We start from the raw sequence: 21716 nt of genomic DNA on the forward strand, positions 1-21716 counted from the left end.
ACATACATTATGTATAAATGTTTCCAGTTTGTCTGCAAAAAATATAAATATACATACAATATACACACACATGTGTGTATGCATATATGTATCTTCCGTGTGTGTATGTATCTTCTCTATGTTAACATATCTTTTCCAGAGGTTGTCTGAAATAAATAAATTTCAGTAATTGGAAGGGGATAAATGATGATGTAGAACTAAAATTTTATTAAGAAAAGAAGAAACAAGTGTCAGAACCTTAATACCTTCAAAGGGTACTGAGGGAGATAAATGCATACACGAGGAGGAAGAAGGGGGTGGAACATGCCGTTTTTTATGATTAGGGCACATGACAAGAGTGCAGACACAGAAGAAAAGATCAGAGAGTGGACATCAAATAAACTTCACTCTTAAAGGAAGGTTGAACACATACATAGTTTGTTGTAGAAATATATAAAACAACAGAGAAATAAGCATGAGGGATAAACAGAATAATATAGGGGTAAACAGAATAATACTGGGGAAAAACAATACTGGGGAAGGGATAGAAAGGAGAAACAAAGAAAAGCAAAGAACTAGAATCTAAAGAAATGCTTTGTATTGCTTCTTAGACCATTGCGGCATATGATATGATGGAATATTATTACAGTGTAAAGAAATGATGAAAGAGATGATTTCAGAGAATCCTAGGTAGTAAAAACTGATGAAGAGTGAAGAAAGTAGAACCAGGAGAACAATTTATGCAAGGATTAAAATACTGTAAAGAAAGACAACTTTGAAAGACTTAAGAACAGATCAATGTAATAACCAACCACTACGTACCCACCTCCTGATAATGAGATGATGGTCACACAGTATAGAAGGAGACAAATATTTTTGGGCATAGCTACTATGTGAATTAGTTTTGCCTAAATATACTTTTTAAAAATGTTTTTAAAGGACCATTAAAAAATTTTTAAATAAACAGAAAAGAAGCAAATTAATAAGGAAGCAAAAATAAAGCAGGACAGTTTTGAAAGTAACGTGCAAAAATTATTTTATGTACATATATATGTATATATATTTTAAGTGGAACAAAAAAGATTTAAAATTCCTTTTATTCTGTTACATGCATGGAAATACTCTTTTTCTGTGCCTAGGTTGAGAATTTTTTTTTTTAAGTAAAAAAAAATTAGTGGAACTTTGGAGAGGGCAGCTTCAATTGGGCACATGGAAGAAAGTACACACAGCATTGGAGTAGGTAACCAGCAATTCTATCTACATTTACACGTAATCAACACAAATATTTAATCAACAGCCACTGCTTAATAGATAAGTGGTCAAAATATATGAACAAAGTTTTTAAAAGAATTACAAACTATCAACAACCATGTGAAAGACTAATCAAAAGTAACAAAAATACAGAACCTGCTAACAAGCTCTTGATTTTCATCTTTGCTATCATCACATTCCAATTTTTTCAAGGGGAAATTGTTTTATTTTATAGAAAGCTTCATAGACATGGAAAGGAATATGTAATCAACTATGCAGATCATGAGAAAATAAATGGAAGAGAGAATGGATTTCCACTATGATAACATCATCTGGATCCAGTTGACTCTTGTCACTGTGTCCACAGAAGGCTGGTCACAAGTTAGAATTCTGCAGATTGTGACTGAGGAAGACCAGAGCTTGAGCCACAGCAACTGTGTAGAAATGCTTATCTTTTATGTGGTCTGTCTTGTGGTCTTCCTCTTTTTTGTCAAGATTTTCGTGGCTCTCATAATTATCACCTTCCAGGAGCAAGAGGACAAGATAGTGGAGGAGTACTATCCAGAGAAGAAGAGGGCATGTATTGAAACTCTGCTCTCAGTGCAACACTGCTCATGTGCTATATGCCCCCAAACTTTATAGTATAGTGCATGGCACTTCACGGTGTTCCTGGTCTTCAAGTACATTATTATCATGGCCTTGTTCACCTTGAACACTGTGGTGCTGATGATAAAGTGATAAGGTGTCTCACCAGGGGAGATTACCAATCCTAACTACCTGATATTTGCTCCATATTGTCTTGATTCTCTTAATAGTGCTACTCTGCTTGTTTCACCTATAAACTGGTATTAAAGCAACTGAAAATTGCCTTCACCATCACATTCTCCCTAGAATGTATCCTAACTTTCAGTTTCTTCCATGATTTCAGAGATATCTTGAGTTATCTGTGACTTCATTTCAGTCATCAGCACCATCACTGAAATTATTCTTACACAGCAAGCTGGTGAGTACCAGTGGCTTTAACATTAGTTTTCTAAACTTTTCAAAGTTGGCTAGCTGATCATGCTCCTCAGATAGGGCTATACTAGTCATGTTTTGTGATGGAACTTTGTTCTGTCTTTATTTATACCATAATCAGGACACAGATCATTGAAAATAGAAATTTAGTTGAAAAAAGTCATATTAATTGGCATATCTACAGCTTTTTCAATCCTTAATGCTGCTTGTCAGGAGGATCACAGGTGAGATGTGGCAGGAAATGCTATGAATTGGACACCATTGGGGCAAAATGAGAGTAAATGATAAAGAATTGATCTGGCCTGCTTTTATTTCATTTCTTTCATCATTTTATGCTTCCTTCTTGATCAAAATATGTTCAGTCTGATAATCCTGATCATTTAACCAATCAAATCAGATCAACTTCAACAGTTAATGGGGCCAGTTTTGAAAATAACAGATGCCTTGAAAAAATGGTTCCTCTGGAAGAAGGCCGACTGGCTATGTATCATGAGCATCAAAACAAGTCTCATTCAATATGTTATCAATAATACCCAGAGTCTTTCTACATTTTTTAAAGAGAGCAACAAATCAAGAGTACTAACATTTTCTGCCTTTCCTATTGAGTGTAGGGAGGCAACAAAGCATAGCAGAAAGGGCACTAATCTGAAACACAGAAAACCTGCATTCTACACATTGCTTTGCTGCTAAAATCGGCAGTATGAGCAAGACATTTTCTCCCTTCCTTGCATATGTGAAATGGGGGAACAAAATGCTTTTCATTCACTGAGGCATGATGAAGAAAATAAAAGGGGAAGAGTATTAAGATGTTTTGAGCTTATTCCTATTACAGATGTAACACAGTGTAGTACGGAAGAGTGCTAGAAATTTGGGTTCAAATCCTTGATCCAACACTTACTAGATGAAATGGCCATGGGTATATCACTTAACCTCTCTGAGCCTTAGTTTCCCCATCTGTAAAATAGAGATAATAAGTGTTCATGTTTGCTGATACTTGTCAAGTTTAGAATAAAAAAAATTAAAATTAAAATTCTGAAAAATGGTAAAAAATGGGAATAATAACACCTACTTTACAGGATTGTTACGACAAAATCTATTTGTAAGTTATTATGCAGTCTGTAAATGTGAATCATTAGTAGCACTAATTATTATTATCAGTAGCTTCACAGAGAGAGTAGGCACAAAAGATATTTATGAAAAAAAAGAAGAAAGCCCATTAACCTAAGTATTATATAAATAAGGCTTACCTCAGTGATAAAGAGAGAGAACCAGAGCTAAAAGTGATTTTAACTAACATCCAAGCAAGCCACCCTGGCCAAGATAACAAAGAACTGAGAGAAGGGCAGGAAACAGCATGTGCAAAGCCAGGAAACTCCAAAGAACCCCAGAAAAAGCAATGTTTTCCAGGCCAAGAGCCCTGCTTCCAGCCTGGCTCCTGCAGCAAGTGTCCAGGAAAATAAACCCAAGTGAGACCCAACCTTGCAACTGCTTTTGCAGGTGCTGCAGCCTCCACAACAGCCATAGCTACTGAAGACCAGGAAGAAGAGTCACTAGTACTATCTAAAGGTTTGAAGTAATTAAAGGATATGGTTTTATCAATGGAAATGACACTGAGGACAAGGTATCATCATCTGCACTGCCACTGCACCATAAGGACCAAAGAGCCATCCCATTCATCCTGCAGCTGAACTCCTCTATGCATCACCTCCCGTTCCCATTAGAACATAAGCTCCTTGAGAGGAGGGACTGACCTGATTCTCTATTTAAATTCCCTGGGCTTAGCACAGTGCTTGGCACATAGCAAATGTTTAATAAAGGCTTTTCCATTCATTCATTAATTCAAAAAACTCCAATATTTCACATCACACCTGGATAATTCAAACCTTAAAAAACATGAGATTTATATGAACTGATACAAAGCAAACAACCAGAAAAAAGATATACTCAATGACAAATAATAAATGAAAAGAACAATAAAACAAAGCCTGTGACACCCACTGGCTGTGTCACCATGGGCAAGTCACTTAATCTTTCTGACCCTCAGTTTTCTGATCTATAAACATTTTATTTGCTTTAATTAGCCAAAATATGCCTTCTGGCCCACTCACCTGAATCCTCCTCTCCCAACTGCAAACACAAGAAAAAGAAAACCCTTTACAAACACGTACAGTCAATCGAAACAAATTTCCACAGTGGCCAAGTCCAAAAAAAAAAAAGTGTCTTATTCTGCATCCTGAGTCCTTCACCTCACTATCAGGAGGTAGAGAACATGTTTCATCATTTGTCCTCTGGAACTGGTCGTTGTTACACTGACAAGAGTTTATCACAATAGTATTTCATCACATCTATATACCATAAGTTGTTAATCCTTTCTCCAGTCGGTGGATACCTCTTCAGATTCCCATTCTTTGTCACCTCAAAAAGAATTAAAATTTTGGTATATTCGGTATAAACTCCTTAGAGTTTGTTTTGCGTAGCACTAATCTCACACTTAATCTATTACCCCTCCCTCCTTCTTTATTTCCCTATTAAGTCAAATGTATTTCTGTACCCAACTCTGTGTCTGTGCTTTTTCTTCCTTCCCCTTTTTTTTTTTGAGGCAATTGGGGTTAAGTGACTTGCCCAGAGTCACACAGCTTGTAAGTGTTATGTGTCTGAGGCCAGATTTGAACTCAGGTCCTCCTGACTCCAGGACCAGTTGCTCTATTCACTGCGCCACCTAGCTGCCCCTCTTCCTTTTTTTTTTGACCAGTTTAGATGAGAGGTTCAAAGTCAGTCACTTCCCCCCCATTCGTATATGTGTATATTTATGTACCCTGATTACAAGGGACAATTTTCCCTAACCTCCCTCCTTTCCCTTACACCCAGTGTATTCCTCTTCCCTTCTTTTCTATTCTTTTGTAGAACCATTCTCAGGTCTTGTCTAATTGGATTCCAAACCCCAATGATGATAATGATCAGAGGGAACACATATCATTCTCCTCATATTTGAATATAAACAGTTTATGCTTGTTTAGTGCTTTATTATTGTTCATTCATGTTTATCTTTTTATATTTTTCTCCACTCTCATGTCTGAACTTCAAAGTTTGTCCGCAGTTCTTATCTTTTCCTCAGAAAAACTTGGAAATCCTCTATTTCATTAAAGATCTATTTTTTCCTCTACAGCATTATACTCAATTTGTTGGGTAAGTTATTCTTCACTGTAAGCCCCATAATCTTTGTCTTCTACAACACAGTATTCCATGTTCTCTGCTCCTTTAATCAAGGTGATGGTTGCTGCTAAATCATGAATGCTCCAGACAAAGTTTCCTTAGTATTTTAATTCTTTCGATCTGCCTATAATATTTTTCATTTGACCTAAAAACTCTTGATTTTGGCCCTAATGTTTCTGGGAGTTTTCATTGTGTGGATTTCTTTCAGGATATGACAATATATTCTTTCTATTTGCCTTCTGGTTCTAAGACTTTTCTTCTAAGATTTCTTGAAATAGAATCTCTAAGGCTGTATGTTTTTTGATTATGGCATTCAGTTACTTCAATGATTCTTTTATTTTCTTCTCAATTGATTTTCCAGGTTGGTTTTTGCTATGAGACATGTCACATTTTCTTCCATTTTTCATCCTTTTGATTTTATATTATTATTTCTTGTTTTATGGAGTCATTGGCTTCTATTTCACCTATCTGAATTTTCAGGGAACTTGTTGCCTGAGCAAGGTTTTGTGCCTTTTGTGCTAAGCTGTAATTCCCTTTCTAATTCTTTCTTCCATGGCTTGAATTTCTTTTTCTGTTTTTTTTTTTTTGCTTGATTAATTTATAAAAATTTTATATTTTAAACGTTTATAAAACGTTTAAATGTTTTATAAATTTTATAAATTTAAACGTTTATAAAAATTTATATTTTAAACATTTAAAAACTCCTCTTTCATTTCTTTCAGGAATTCTCATTGAGTTTATGCCCAAGCTGTGTTTTTCTCTGAGGCATTGCTCATCAATGTTTTGGAGTCATTTTCTTCTGCATTTGCGTATTGAGTATCCCTGCCACCACAACAAGGCATTATGGTGGGGACTTCTGTTTGGTCAGCCTGCTTCTGGACTTTGGACTTGGTATTAGGAATGAGCTTGGTAGCACTTCTAGAAGGGAGAACTATTGCTGTTTTCTTGAGGTATTAAGTGTTGAGCTATTCCTGGATCTCAGAGACCATGGGGGACCTGCAAGCTTTCAGTACTCCTAAAGTGGTCTGATCCAGCACAAAGTTTGATTGCTGACCTTTCCCTCCCACCCCAGTCTGACCTGTGTTTGGGTTGGTACAAGAGCAGACTTACTACTGGACTCAGCCTCTACGGGCCAGCTGGAAAGCTTTTGGTTTGGAGTAGCAGAATTTAGGATCCCTTTGGTCTGAGATTCCTGTCTGGCTAATTTTTCTGCAGGCTGGGCTAGATTCTAGCTGGAAAGTGAGACCCTACTCTGCACCTGGTATCTGAGCAATATCACTGCTGTTGCTAGATTCTGAACCTCTTCCTTTCTCCATAAATAGTCCAGGGTCTTCCTACCAAGGAATGCCATTCCCCTGAGCAGGTCCCCTTCTCTATTCAACAAGGATTTGTGACATGGAACTGAACAACTGGCAGCAAAGCTACCAGTAATGCACCTGTTCTCTTTTCAGTACTTCAGCATGGGTCTGCGACCTCCTCCTGCCATGGTGAAAATCACATCCTCTTACCCTGGGTACTGTAGGGCTCTGAGCAAGTCATGCTCCCAGCCAGATCCCATTCTCGATGTCCTCAGATCTCTCTTGTCTGCCTCTCTATGCCACACTGAGCGAAAGAACTGACTATAACTTTTTTTTCTGGATTCTTCCCCCATCAGGATTTGGTACATTTTCTAGATGTTTCAAGGAATTTGTGGAAAGGAAGAATGTGCTCATCTCCAGGGCTCTATGTCTGGTGCAATTTATTTCTGTTCCTGGGCCTCTCTTCTTCCCCTCTTCCTCCCTCTCCCTCCCCACAGCCTACACTCAGTTAAATTATCCTTTTAATAATTTTAAATCTTTCTTCAAGATCTACCCTACTCTGAGTTTGTTCTGCTTAGAACTAATCCCTCCCTCTTATTCCTGCTTCTCCCTTTTCTGCCTGTTTTCCTGTTTTAGTTCTGTACCCATGTGTCTGTATGTATTCTTCCCTCCTCTAACCAGTCCAAATGTAAGTGAGGTTCAAGTGTTGCCTGCTCCTCCTGCCACTTCTGTTGAATAGATTTCTACTTCTGCACCTGAATTATGAGATAATTTTCTCCATTCTTCCTCTCCTTCCCCCTCCCCAGTGTATTTATCCCCCTCACTTTTCAATTTTTTTTAAGATCATCAAAACATAACAAATTCCAAGACCTCTGTATTATTAAATTCCCTCCAAGGGCTCTGATAAGAGAGTGTGAGGGGACACATATATTATCTCCCCATAATACAACATAAACAGTGCCTTATGGTTGTTTGCTCATGTTTATCTTCTTATGTTTCTCTTAACTCAGGTGTTTGGATTTCAAAGTTTCTATAAAGTTGTAGTCCTTTCATCAGAAATGCTTAGAAATCCTCTAATCAAAGGTTCTCTTTTCCCTTCTAGGATTATATTTAGTTTTTCTGTGCAGATTATTCTTGGCTGTTCAACTGTATCTTTTGCCTTTTGTATTTCAAGCTCTCTATTCCAGGAAGTTTTTTATTTTTGTGTTTCTTTCAGGAGGTGGCCAGTTGATTCTCTCTATTTTCACTTTATCCTCTTGTTCTAAGAGATCAGGATTTAAACAAAAAAAAAAAAAAGATTTCCTGGAAAGGCAGTGACTTGCTTGAGCTCTCCCCCAAACTCCTCCAAATACCTGTAAAAAGGCTCTAAACAAATTCTAGAGCAGCAGAACCCACAAAAAGACAGAATGAAACAAATTTCCAGCCTAAGACAACTTGGATCGTTGATGGGAAAGTCTATTGCGCAGGGCTGGGAAAGGAATGCAGTTCAGCGTGGGCACACAGTAAAAGACCAGTACTCAGTAAACCTGGAGCAGGCCTCAGAGGACTGAATTTCGGGCAGCTGTGGCAGTTTCCAGACTTCTCACACACAAATGCCAAAGACAACTTAGAAGGTCAGTAGGAAAGGTCTGTTGGAGTTGGGTTAGAGAGGAGCATGGTCTGGCCCCAGTCCTGGCACAGCCCCAGGGCAGTGGCAGTGGTGGCTGCTTCTGGAGCTCTCAGCCCACAGACGGAGGGGGGATCAAGTGGCTGATCAGAGGGGGACTGCAGGGATCTTTTTGCTGGTGCTGAGGCAGGATTCTCTTGCTTTACCTGAATTCTCTTTACCTGTGCTTGGATCTGGGTCACAGTTCTGGGTGGCGGTCCAGAGGCAAGGAGGAACGCTGGCATGGTGGAGCTTGTGCGGAACCTCACAGTTCCAAGGCAGAAAAGAGTGCCTGTGGTCAATAACCGACCAGAGTACAGGCCAGAAAAGGAGTAAACACCTCGCCCTCGATCATACCACCTTGGAAAAACTGAAAATTTATAGGTCCCTAGAAGTATCTCTGAAAACAGCTGCACAAAACCCCCTGAAGCTTGGGACAGTACATTCTCCACACTGAGAGCAGAACCCTACCTTAACAAAGAGTTTAATAGTCAAGTAATTGTCTGGGAACATGAGCAAACAGTGTAAAAAAAAGTCAGACCATAGAATCTTACTTTGGCGACAAAAAAGATCAAAACATACAACCAGAAGAAGACAACAAAGCCAAAGCTCCTACATCCAAAGCCTCCAAGAAAAATATGAATTGGTCCCAGGCCATGGAAGAGCTCAAAAAGGATTCAGAGAAGCAAGTAAGAGAAGTAGAGGAAAAACTGTGAAGAGAAATGAGAGTGATGCAAGAAAATCATAAAAAACCAAGTCAACAGCTTGCTAAGGGAGACCCAAAAAAATACTGAAGAAAATAACACCTTAAAAAATAGATCAACCTAAATGGCAAAAGAGATCCAAAAAACCAATGAGGAGAAGAATGCCTTAAAAAGCAAAATTGGCCAAATGGAAAAGGAAGTCCAAAAACTCAATGAAGAAAATAATTCCTTAAAAATTATAATGGAGCAAATGGAAGCTAATGACTCTATGAGACATCAAGAAATTATAAAACAAAACCAAAAGAATGAAAAAATAGAAAACAATGTGAAATATCTCACTGGAAAAACAACTGACTTGGAAAACAGATCCAGGAGAGATAATTTTAAAAGTATTGGACTACCCCCTAAAGCCATGATAAAAAAAAAAAAAGAGCCTTGACATCATCTTTCAAGAAATTATCAAGGAAAATTGCCCTGATATTCTAGAACCAGAGGGTAAAATAGAAATCGAAAGAATCCACCAATCACCTCCTGAAAGAGATCAAAAATGAAAACTTCCAGGAATATTATAGCCAATTCCAGAGTTCCTAGATCAAAGAGAAAATATTGTAAGTAGCCAGAAAGAAACAATTCAAGTATTAAAACCACACTGAGGATAACACAAGATTTAGCAGCTTCTACATTAGGGGACTGGAAGGCTTGGAATATAATATTCTGGAAGTCAAAAGAGATAGGATTACAGCCAAGAATCACCTACCCAGCAAAACTGAGTATAATCCTTCAGGTGAAAAAATGGACATTCAATGAAATAGGGGACTTTCAGGCATTCTTGATTAAAAGACCAGAGCTGAATAGAAAATCTGACTTTTCAAATACAAGACTCAAGAGAAGCATGAAAAGGTAAACAGGAAAGAAAAATCATAAGGGACTTATTAAAGTTGAACTGTTTACATTCCTAGATGGAAAGATGATATCTGTAACTCATGAGACCTTTGTCAGTATTAGGGTAGTTGGAGGGGAAAAATTATATTTATAGATAGATAGATAGATAGATAGATAGATAGGTAAGAGGGCACATGATGAGTTGAAGATGAAAGGGTGATAATCTAAAAAATAAAATTAAGGGATGAGAGAGGATTACACTGGGGGGAAGGAGAAAGGGAGAGGTATAATGAGGTAAATTATCTCACACAAAACAGACAAGAAAAAGCTTTTGCAGTGGAGGGGAAGTGGGGGAAGGTGAGAGGGAATGAGTGAATTTTATTCTCATCAGATTTGGCTTAAGGGGGGAATAGCATACACACTCAATTGGGTATGGAAATCCATCTTGTCCTACAGGGAAATAGGGGGGAAGGGGATAAGGGGGGGAATGATAGAAGGGAGGACAGACTAGGGGAGGGGGTAATCAGAAGCAAACATTTCTGAGGAGGGACAGGGTTAAAAGAGAGAATAGGATAATTGGGGGGCAGGATAGGATCAAGGGAAATATAGCTAGTTAAAAAAATTTTTTTTAAAAATCTTGTGGAAGTGAATGTTGAAAACTAAAAATTAATTAATTTTAAAAAATGATTTCCTGAAATAAGATGTCTAAGATCTTTTTTTTTTTTTATCTTAACTTTAGGTAGTCTGGTGACACTTAAATTATCTCTCCTTGGCAGGGATTCTTAAACTTTTTCCACTTGCAACTCCTTCAACGCTCAAGGTGTTTTTTGAAGTTTGTTTTTTTTTTTTTTTGGTATGAGAAACATTTTCTTTTTTTTTTCGTTAGTTTGGTCCTTCTTAATTTTCAGAAATGGGTAAGGTTTTGTACCTTTTGTTCCAAGATGTGAATTCTCTTTCCAACTCTTCCTATGGATCTCGTTTCTTTTTCCATTTTTCCCCTTAAGGTTCATTTGATTTAAAAAATAATTTTAAAACTTAAAAAAAAAACCACCAAAAAACACAGACACAAAAACTCTTGCTCCATCTTCTAGTTAAAGTTGTGCCCAAGCTGTTTTTCTTTATGACTTCTCTTATACATGTTTTGGAGCCATTCTATTCTTCTGGGTCTTGCCCATCCCCGTCATGTTAATAGTTTTTTTGTTGCGATTCTTTTTTTGTTTGTTTAGCCTACACTGAAAAAAAAAATTACAGCCAATATTCTGACTTTGGTAAGGCTCCATTCTTCTCACTTCTGAAGGAAATGGCTGGGCCATACTTAGGCCTGTTTTATATCATGTGGGGGTCCTGCTGCTGTTTGAGTGGGGCATAATTCAAATTTCATATCACTCCAGAATCTCAGGGAAAGCCCAGGCTGGGGATATGCAAGCTTTCTGAAAGCAATCTATGAATCCCAATCCAATCTGTTGCCAAGGCCTGTCAGTTTGACTTGTAACATCTCTTGAATACATCCTCTTCTCTCCTCTGGTACTATCATCACACTGGTGTAGGCCTTCAACTCCTCATAACTGGACTACTGAAATAGCCTGCTGGTCCTTGCCTCATCTCTCCTTACTCCAATCTAGTCTCCACTCATTGCGAAAGTAATTTTTCTAAAGCATAGGTCCAACCAAGTCATTCTCCTCCCCAACACACACACAATCAACAACCTCCAATGACTTTTTATAACTTCCAGGATCAAATACGAAATCCTCTATTTGATATTCAAAGCCCTTCATGACCAACCCCACAACCCACACTTTTCTACTCTTCTTACATTTTACACCCATCCCATTCCTATCTTTTGTACTATTTGATCTGGTGGCCCCAGCCTTCTTACTGTACCCTGAGCAAGACACTCCATCTCCCAACTCTGGGCATTTTCACTGCAGGGAATATTCTCCTTTCTCATCTCCAACTTTCCAGGCTTTCTTCAGCTAAAATCTTACCTTCTACAAGAAACCTCTTCTAATCCCTCTTACTTCTAGTACTTTCTCTCAGTTGATTATTAGCTCTTTATCTAGTATATAGCTGGTTTGTACATGGTTGTTTGCATACTGTGTCTTCCACAAGACTGCGAGCTCCTTGAGGGCAAGAACCTTGATTGCCTTTCTTTGTATCCGCAGTGCTTAGCTCAGTGCCTAGCACATAATAGGAACATAATGTTTACTGACTGGATTCTTATGATTAGTACTTTTTTGTGTATGTTCCAAGTTCTGGGCAGTTTTCTTCTATTATTTCTTGTATTATATATGGTGTTATGGTTTTTTCTCATGTTCTCCTGAGAAGCCTATAGTCCTTAAATTTCCTCTGTATATTCTAACTTTCAGATCAATATGTTGTGCTTGTATAGGGATCATGCTTTCTTTCAATGCTATTGCTTTTTGGTTTTCTTCTTCCAGATTGTCCTTTCATTGCCCTGTATTTGCATTCCCAATTTTTCTCTCTTTTGTTTCTTTCGTGAGACTTGCCACTGTGATTTAAGTTTTTCTGCTCTGCTAATTACTTCTGTTCTCACCATTTTTATTTTTCTTTTAAACTCAGGAACAACCTTCTATGGTTCCTTGCTCTCTTGGCAATCCACAGGGACCTCTGCCCCATCAGCTGTTAATTCATTTTCCTTCAATACTTATTCACAGATGCCTGAACTTTTGTACTTGTTCTGGAAGTCATATTTCCTGCCCTATTGGTTTATCTGCTCATGCTCAACTTCTTTGAGTTTTCTTCTTCTTGGGATCTTTGGTAATTTCAGAGTTTTTTCTCCTTATTTTTCTCTATTTCTCACTTTTAAATTCTCTCCCCAATGATGATGGTTGCCTTACAGGGTGGATTTCAAAATGTCTCAGCCTCCTCCCAAACTGGACAATTCATAGCTCACTAAGTCGTCTCTTCCCCACATGACTTCTGGGGAAAGAGAACTAGCCCCAGCTGGATGCTGGGCTCTTTTCCTCAGGCATAGTGGAGTGCTATCTAGCCCCACATACACTTCCTGCCCCCTCAGTCAATAAACATTTATTAAGCACTTATTATGTGCCAGGAACTCTGTTAAGTTATGGGTAAATGGGGAAAAAAATAGGCATAAGATAGTCCCTGACCTCAAGGGTTCACAATCTAATAGCGGAAGACAACATATAAAAAAGAAGCTGAGAAGTGAGTATCCAACAGGGAGCATGATAAAGTCCAGCAGCCAGGGTAGGAAATGATCTGAGATGTTAGTTATACAGAGTTAAATTCATCTTTCAGAATGATGAGTTTCTGGAGATCATGAAATCCAGGAGATCAGTTGCGTCAGAAATGATGAGGTAAATTCCCTGGGTGCCCTCCTTAAATGTCAGAAGATCTAGGAGCTCTTCAACCTCTTCTATCTTCAATCAAAGGAAGAGAGGAGCCCTAGAGGCAGGGGGTGCTGATGAGGTGTGAGTTTCAGAATTGATATCAACTTGAAAAATTATTTGTTTACTAGAGATTATGAAACCTAGATTACCCAGGTGGGAATTTGTTACTAAATTCTCTGGCCCAGTGGTCCAGAACCCACCACATTGTTATTGCAGCCTGAGAAAATTTCTGCCATTTGGAATTTGGATCTCCTTTACACTGTGGGTTCAGGGAGGGGTAGAGGGCGGGTTCTTATGGATCTGAACAACATAGAATGGGTGTAGAATGTTGCATTTCTTTCCAATGTTTTTTTTTATCCACTGATCTAACTATTTTATCCACTGATCCAGCTATTCTTCAAAGCAGTAATCAATGAAATTATTCATAGGAAATTCAATCAATTAGTTGAAAGGTACAGAAGCAAATAAACATATTAGTATAATTGTTCAGTAAACCAAAACACCCTAACTACTGGAGTAGAATAACTCCTTATTCTACAAAAACTCTTGGGAAAACTGGAAAGGAGCTGGACACAAAATTAGATTTAATCCAACATCAAGGTACACATACTACAATAAGTGCCAAATGGACATATGACCCAGATATAAAAAGTACCAACACAAATTAGAGAAGAAAGAAAATGTCTTTTGCATTGCTTTTATGGATGGGGAAGGGTTCATGACCAAACAAGGAAGAGAAAGGAATAAAGAAGATAAAATAGGTAATTTTAATTGCTTAAAATTGAAAAGTATTTGCATAAACAAATCAATATAGTCAAAACGAGAAGGGAAACAGTTAATTGAGAAGAAAAGCCTTTGCAGCAAGTTTCTCTGATAAAGGTCTGATATCCAAGATTTATAAGGAAGTGATTCATATATAAGAATGATAGCCATTCCCTAACATAAATAATGAAAGGACATGAACAGGTAGTTTTCTAAAGTAGAGATCCAAGCTTTCAATAGCCATATAAAAAAATGTTCCAAATCACTAATCATTTTAAAAGTGGAAGTAAGTACAACTCTAAAAAGAGAAAAAAAAGAAGAAAATTACAAGTTTTGGAAGGACTATGAAGACAGGCACTGTTACACAATTGGTGGAGCTAGGAAGTGGTCTTTTGGAAAGCTATTTGGAACAAATCCCAAAGTCACTAAATTGTGCTTACTATACAATACCGATAGGCCTATGCCTCAGAAAGATCAAAGAAAAAGGAAATGGACTCATATATACAAAAACATTAATTGTGGCAAATAACTGAATACAAAGGGAATACTCATCAATTGGGAAACGGCTGAAAAATTTGTAGTATATGAATGTAATGGAATATCATGACATCATTTAAAAAAAGATGGTTTCAGAAAAACATGGAAAAACATGAATTTATGCAAAATGAAATTTAAAACAACTAATATACTAACAACATTGTAAAGAAAAACAACTCTGGAACATTTAAGAGCTCTGACCAATGAAATGACCAACCATGATTCCAGAGTACCAGTAATGACTCATGCTATTTACCTCCAGATAGAGAGGTGAGTAACTCAAGGTGCACACTAAGACATACATTTTTGGATACATCAAATATATGGATTAGTTTTGTTTTACTATGCTAATTTTTATATGTATTGAATTTTTCTTTTTTTTTATGGGGGTGAAACTTGGGGGTGAAGAGGAAAGCTAGAGAAAAAACTGCCAAAAAAAAATAAAAGAGGGCAACTGAAGCATTTTTTTTAAATGTACTAGACAGAACAGAAAGAATTTCATTAGAAAACAAAGTAAGCCAGCTTTGAAAATAACATATGTTTATTACATATTTTTAAAACAAATTATCTGTAGAAAGATAATCATGCTTTCAATATATTCCTTTTTTCTGTTCTACTTTATATGTTTTGTTGTATATATGTTTATATATGTATTTGTTTATAAAATGTTTTGTTGTGTTTGTGAAGTTCAGAATATAAAATTTAAACTGACAGTACTTATAGTAAATGAGGAAATATAAAAAGCAGATGCTATGGCATGACCATTATGCCATAGTCATAATAATATTAAGATATCATTCATTAGTTTATAACTAAAAGTGATTCTGAACCCATTTTTTGTTGTTGTTGTTGTTTTTTTTTAATAATTTTCCACAGCATTTATTTATTTATTTTGAGGCAATGGGGTTAAGTGACTTGCCCAGGGTTACACAGCTAGTGTTATGTGTTCTGAGGCCACATTTGAACTCAGGTCCTCCTGACTCCAAGGCTGGAGCTCTATCAACTGCGCCACCTAGCTGCCCCTTGAACCCATTTTTTGGTTCTTATAAATTTTATATAAGGTTACTCACTTGGTAGAAATTTTTTTAGTTTAAGAAAAAAAATTCAGGGTAAATGGTAAGTCAAGTTCAGATCTATTTCATTACTATAAATGATATATTTTAAATAATAATGGAACTTCCAGATGAAATATTTAGAAAGCTCTTATGAAGGGTCTTCATCCTGTCGATGTCCACTATTAAGATCGAAGACATATAGAAAAACGATTACAATTGGAGACAGTAAGGATGAAGAATGCTAACTAAAAATACAGAACACATAGCTCTGCTTTTCATTGTTTTATATTCTAATATTCCAATTTTCCCCATTCCATTTATTTGATGGTGCATAATAAAGACCTATACTTTTACTTTGCTTTTACTTGCTTTTTCAATAGTTCCCACTAATATCCAAACATATATCAAGTGACAATGCTAAAATTATACTTAAGATACAATGTTTGCATAATCATGATCTTTCCTTAAGGTGACCTGCTTTAAGATGTCTCTAATAATGTGTTATATTCAAAAGTGAGGATAGCCTGTAAGAAATATACATACATACAGCACCGCCCTTAGGAATTTACTTAATCTGTTTAACGTATCATGTTGTCCATCTATCCCCCACCAACAGACAATAAATTCCATGAGGTCAAGGGTTGTTTTTTAATTTCTCTATTCCTCTAACATCTAACACAGTGCCTAGCATATAGGAAGTGCTAAATAAATGCATGTCAAGTAAATGAAAGCCAGTCCCTTAAAAGAAAAGCTCACAAGTTTTGACCATTAAATAAGTTGCCATCATCTTTTTAGAAAAAAACTGGGAATGTTGCTGTATTTTACATCACATTTTAGAGCTATTAGAGACCTTAGAGGTTACTTCACAGATATGCAAATGAAGGCCATGAAATGTTAAGTGACTTATCCAAAGTCCTATAACTTTAGTAAAGAGGCAAGATAGCAATTTAGGTTTGCTGAATTCCACTGCAATTAATTTTCTGTGATAAAATATTTTTTAAACTATGAAAAAATTTATTTTCTCTTTGGAAGCTGTGTAAGATAATATATGTAAAGTGCCTTGCAAATCTTACTGCACTTTATAAATATCAGCTATTGCCAGAGATTGAAGGGAAAGATGAATTGAGAGATTTTCTCTTTTGTTTCAAAATAAAAATTTATTATTCTGCATTCCAGATTCTATTTGGCTTGTACAACAGGAACTCCTGTTCCATTTGTTAATTTTTGAGATTATATATGTACAAACATATATATATGACAAAAATATTTATTATGTATAATATAAATAGAAACAAAGAATGAGAGGAACAACAACAAAAACATAAATGGGCAGCCAGAATGTTGTACTGTAATCTATTAAAAGATCTAATGGAAAGACTCCATGATAATGGATCTAATAAAAGATCTAATGGAAAGACTCCAGTGCTTTGGGTAAATCTTGCATGTATGTATGTATGTATGTATGTATGTATGTAAAGGCAAATAATGAGGACTGAAGGAGTTGAGATCCACACTGATGATATCCTTCAAAGATTCTTTTTTGCAAGTATTTTTTCATTACATAACTGATCCACGAAAGAGTCCATCCTCAGTAGCGTGGACATACTTATAAAAAAGGGGATTTAAGATCTCCATTCCCTGAATCTGCTATTTTAACTCCTTCACAGCCCCAAAAGAAACATTAACATTTTTCTATACTAAAGACACCCAATTTTTAAAAAATCACTCAGTATACTTTCATGTCTAATTAGCTAAAACAGACAGCTAATGACATGCTAGGTCAAAAGCTTTAATCTAAATATTTGATCCAGCAATACCACTATTAGGTCTGTATCCCAAAGAGATCATAAAAGAGATAAAAAGACCTACATGTACAAAAATATTTGTAACAGCTCTTTTTGTGGTAGGAAAGAATCGGAAATTGAGGGGAGGCCCATCAACTGGGGAATGGCTGAACAAGTTGTGGCATATGAATATAATGGAATACTATGGTGCTGTAAGAAATGAAGAGCAGGCAGATTTCAGAGAAACCTCAAAAGACTTACATGAACTGATGCAAAGCAGAACCAGGAGAACATTGTACACAGTAACAGCAATACTGTGTGATGATCAACTATAATTGACTTAGTTTTTCTCAGCAACATAATGATCCAAGACAATTCAAAGACTCATGATGGAAAATGCCATTCGCATCCACAGAAAGAACTGATGGAGTCTGAATGCAGATCGAAGTATACTGTTTTCACTTAATTTTTTTCATGTTTTTTTTCCCTTCTGTAAACTAATTTTTTTTTGCAAACTGTTTCTTCTTTCATAACAACTAATATGGAAATAGGTCTTACATGATTGCACATATATAACCTGTATCAAATTACCTACTGTCTTAGGAAGGGGAGGAGTGAAGTGAGGGAGGGAGAAAATTTGGAACTCAAAATTTTATAAAAAATGAATACAAAAATTGTCTTTACATGTAATTGGAAAAAATGAAATATTATTAAAAATAGGTTATTTAAATGTTTTTCCATGGCCACCGTTTATACCCCTAATTCTTACGAGTCAAGTTTTGTGGAATGCCATAAAAAAAAGCAATTGAATGAAAGATTGTGGATGGTTGATTAAAAAGAGATTCATACCACTACTGGGAAAATCATATATTATTGTCTATTTATAGTCCAGCATGCTACATGAATATTACTAATTTAACATGTCTCACCACAAGTAATTAAATTTTCTATTGAAAGAATTTCCCTAAATGAACACAATTCCAAATTTATAAACAAAGCAGTGGGACAATTTAATTTATTCTAAATGCATTTACTTTGCATATAATTTTATCAGACTATTATCTATCTTGGATTGAGATATTTCAGCAAGATTATATATAAAGTGAATGGTTTGTTTTTCTCTGACATAGAACAGAGCCTCAGTTCTTAAAGGCTATGGGCCAACAGACCACCAACTCAGGCTAGTAGTGCTACCAAATTGGAAAGATTTCAATTATGAGCCAAGTGATTGACTGACTGTACCTGAGATCTAAGGAACAGCTTAACGTAAGAGAGGCTCATGACCAGATATTTGGACACCACATAATTCTTTTGGCCACAGCAATCAATAAACCCTCTACTAAGGAGGGATTTGGCTTGGCTTGCAACATAAGGGACATACCTAAATGAATAAAGTAATGTATCTTTGAAACATTAATAATAAAGGTTTGCTTATTTTATAAAGCATTATAAATTATTATTATTATATATTATTTTTTATAAAGATTATCTATACAGTCTTCATGGCACTTTCAAGTCATCTCCTCATCATGCTGCTGGCACTAAAGAGTTCATCCTCATCTCCCTTCACCACCATAATCTTGAACTCTATTCCTGGGACCCCCTGCTCTAAAGCAGAGTTTTCAACCAATCTTTCCCAGAACCAGGCCTCCATGCCAAATCCCAGCCATCTCAATACCACCTCTACTCTCCCTCCCTAACTAGAATGTAAGCTCTTAATGGGCAGGAACTCTCTTGATTGCCTATATTCATATCAAAGTACCCAGCACAGAATAGCTGCTTCTAATAAATATTTTCTCTCTCTCTCTATACTTATTTCCGGGATGAGAAAAGAACTAAGCCTACAGGGCAACTTTGGCTCAACAAATTATTTTCAGTTTGATTCTAAAGGATAAAAGAAACTGAATCAAAGTTGTTCACTCAACTAATCAAAGATTTATTGAAGACCCATTGCATGTGAGGCACTAAACTGTATGCTGTATCCTAAAGATGGGCAAGGAGAACACTGATGGTATCTTCTAATTCTCCCTGTTGTGTCAACTTTGACAGAAAAATTGAAAGCCCCATAAGAATTCTTGCATGGAAAGCAGGTCAATTTATAGCTGAGTCAGCTGTTTGCTTGCTGTCAAACCCTATGTTACTATAAGAAATAAACCTTTTACCACAAGTGTATCTGACAACATTATCAATATAAGTTAGCGAGCAAACAGAAAACGGATTTACATTTGCAAGAATTTGGTTTGGTTTTCACTTCAGACAGAGTTGCACAGAGTACATCCAAACTCACTTGATTTCTCTAAGACTGTTTATTCATGGGAGAAATAATAATTGTACTACTCACCTGATAGCTTTTTGTGAGGATCAACTGAGCATGGATATAAAGCATCTTTTAACCAGAAACTACCAAATTAATAGTAACATGAAGAATAAAAATAATTTGCTCCAATAAGTTCAAAATAAATGTAAAAATGAAAAGATTCTGCTTACTTCAAAACATGTCTGATTCCAGTGGTATTATGGTGCACTGCCACTGGCACTGGAAAAGGCACTGGATTATCAGTCAGAAGCCTTCAGTTCAAATTGGGCTCTGCTTCCTACATGTGACATTGGACAAGTCATTTCAAGGTTTTATGGTACTGACCTCTTACAATTCTTTTCCTATCTGCTCTGTCTCAGTCTAATTTTTTTGGGGGGGGCTAGGAAATGGGGTTAAGTGACTTGCCCAGGGTCACACAGCTAGTAAGTGTTACGTGTCTGGGGCCAGATTTGAACTCAGGTCCTCCTGAATCCAGGGCCAGTGCTCTATTCACGGTGCCACCTAGCTGCCTATTTTGATAGCTCTTCCTCTATATCATGTCCACTAAACCTGGGTGTGCAGAAAGGCCTTGTTTTGGGCAATCTTTCTCTTTTTGCTCCATCCCGTCTCTCTAAGTGATCTCATTAACTTCCGGAGGACCAATTATACCCATGGAGATGATTCCCACATCTACATATTCATCCCTGCCATCTCTTCTCAGCTACAGGCCCCCATCACCAACTGCCTTTTGGATACCCTCAACTTCACACTCTTACTCACCCCCAAAATAGCCAATCCATTGCCAAATCTTGTCATTTCTACCTATCTCTGGCATCTGTCTCCTTTCCACTCACAATAACCACTGCTCTAGTTCAAGCCCTCATTACTTCTTACCTTGGACTATTACAATAGCCCTCTGGTTGGTCTCTCTGCCTTTATCAAGTCTCTCCCACTCTAATCCATGCTCCCTCCAGCTACCAAAATGGTTTTCTATGTAACATCCTACTCAATAAGCTCCAATGGCAGCCTATTACCTCCAGGATTAAATATAAACTCCTCTGTTTCATGTTTAAAGTTGTTTATCATCTGGCCCTTCTTACAGTTCCAGACTTCTTTCACTTTACTCCCTCCTCCAGGAACTCTACATTCTAGTTAGACTATGAAATGCTCCTTTCACATGGCACTCCAACTTCCATCTCTGGGCCTTTGCACTGGGGCTGTCCCCCTGCCTGGAATGCTCTGCCTCCACATCCAAATATCCCTGACTTCTTTCCTTAAAGCTCAAGTCCTATCTTCTACAGGAAAGATAGCTCCTAGTACCTTCTATTTTCAGATTACCTTCCATCTCCTCTGTACATGTATTTTATATGTATTTAGTTCTTTAGATGATGTTTTACTCATCAGAATGATAGTTTTATAACTATGATCTTAAAATACAACGTCAAGCACCTAACATAACAATGTCAGAACCATAACATTTATGCCAACACGAATGACAATATGTGAATCTTACCCTAATCCAAATTACAGCAGTCAATAATTAATTTCTATAGTACTAGAAGATCTCTCTTGCCCTTTAAGGGATCAAGACATATAGAGATGAACAAGTTGAATGATGTTTTCTATACATAAATTCTTTTTTTATTATGTAAAAACAGGTTTCCTATTTTTTAAAAATTGAAGTCCCACACTCCAATGAGCAATATGTACAATATAACAAAGACTTAATCTTTAAATCTCACATTTACAGCTTAATTTTAAAAAATCAATCGAATTATTCAGACTGATATCAATTAGATTTTTACTTAAAAAGCAGATTTCTTAGTTATAATTAATATCTAGTTGCTAACAATTTTGAAATTACTTTATGTTTTATATTCACTTAAGAACTTAAAAGTTTTATGAATTAACCTGTCAAGAAC

General features: G+C 36.5%; 1 protein-coding gene across 3 annotated transcripts in view; it reads right to left on the minus strand.

Moving 5' to 3' along the window:
* PKNOX1 (PBX/knotted 1 homeobox 1) overlaps positions 1-21716 on the minus strand; it is a 174778-nt gene that overhangs the window by 59779 nt on the left and 93283 nt on the right. Inside the window, exon 2 of one of the 3 annotated variants that reach the window (XM_027843660.1) lies at positions 19986-20092. The exons of 1 other annotated variant lie outside the window; for it this stretch is intronic. The gene's annotated coding sequence lies outside the window, so the exon portion shown is untranslated. Of the gene's footprint in view, positions 1-3145; positions 3173-19985; positions 20093-21716 lie in introns of those variants that run through there. One more of the 3 variants, XM_027843661.1, reaches the window with a different exon arrangement.

Source organism: Vombatus ursinus, unplaced genomic scaffold (genome assembly GCF_900497805.2).
Source record: "Vombatus ursinus unplaced genomic scaffold, bare-nosed wombat genome assembly UNPS02014924.1, whole genome shotgun sequence".
Lineage (NCBI taxonomy): Eukaryota > Metazoa > Chordata > Mammalia > Diprotodontia > Vombatidae > Vombatus > Vombatus ursinus.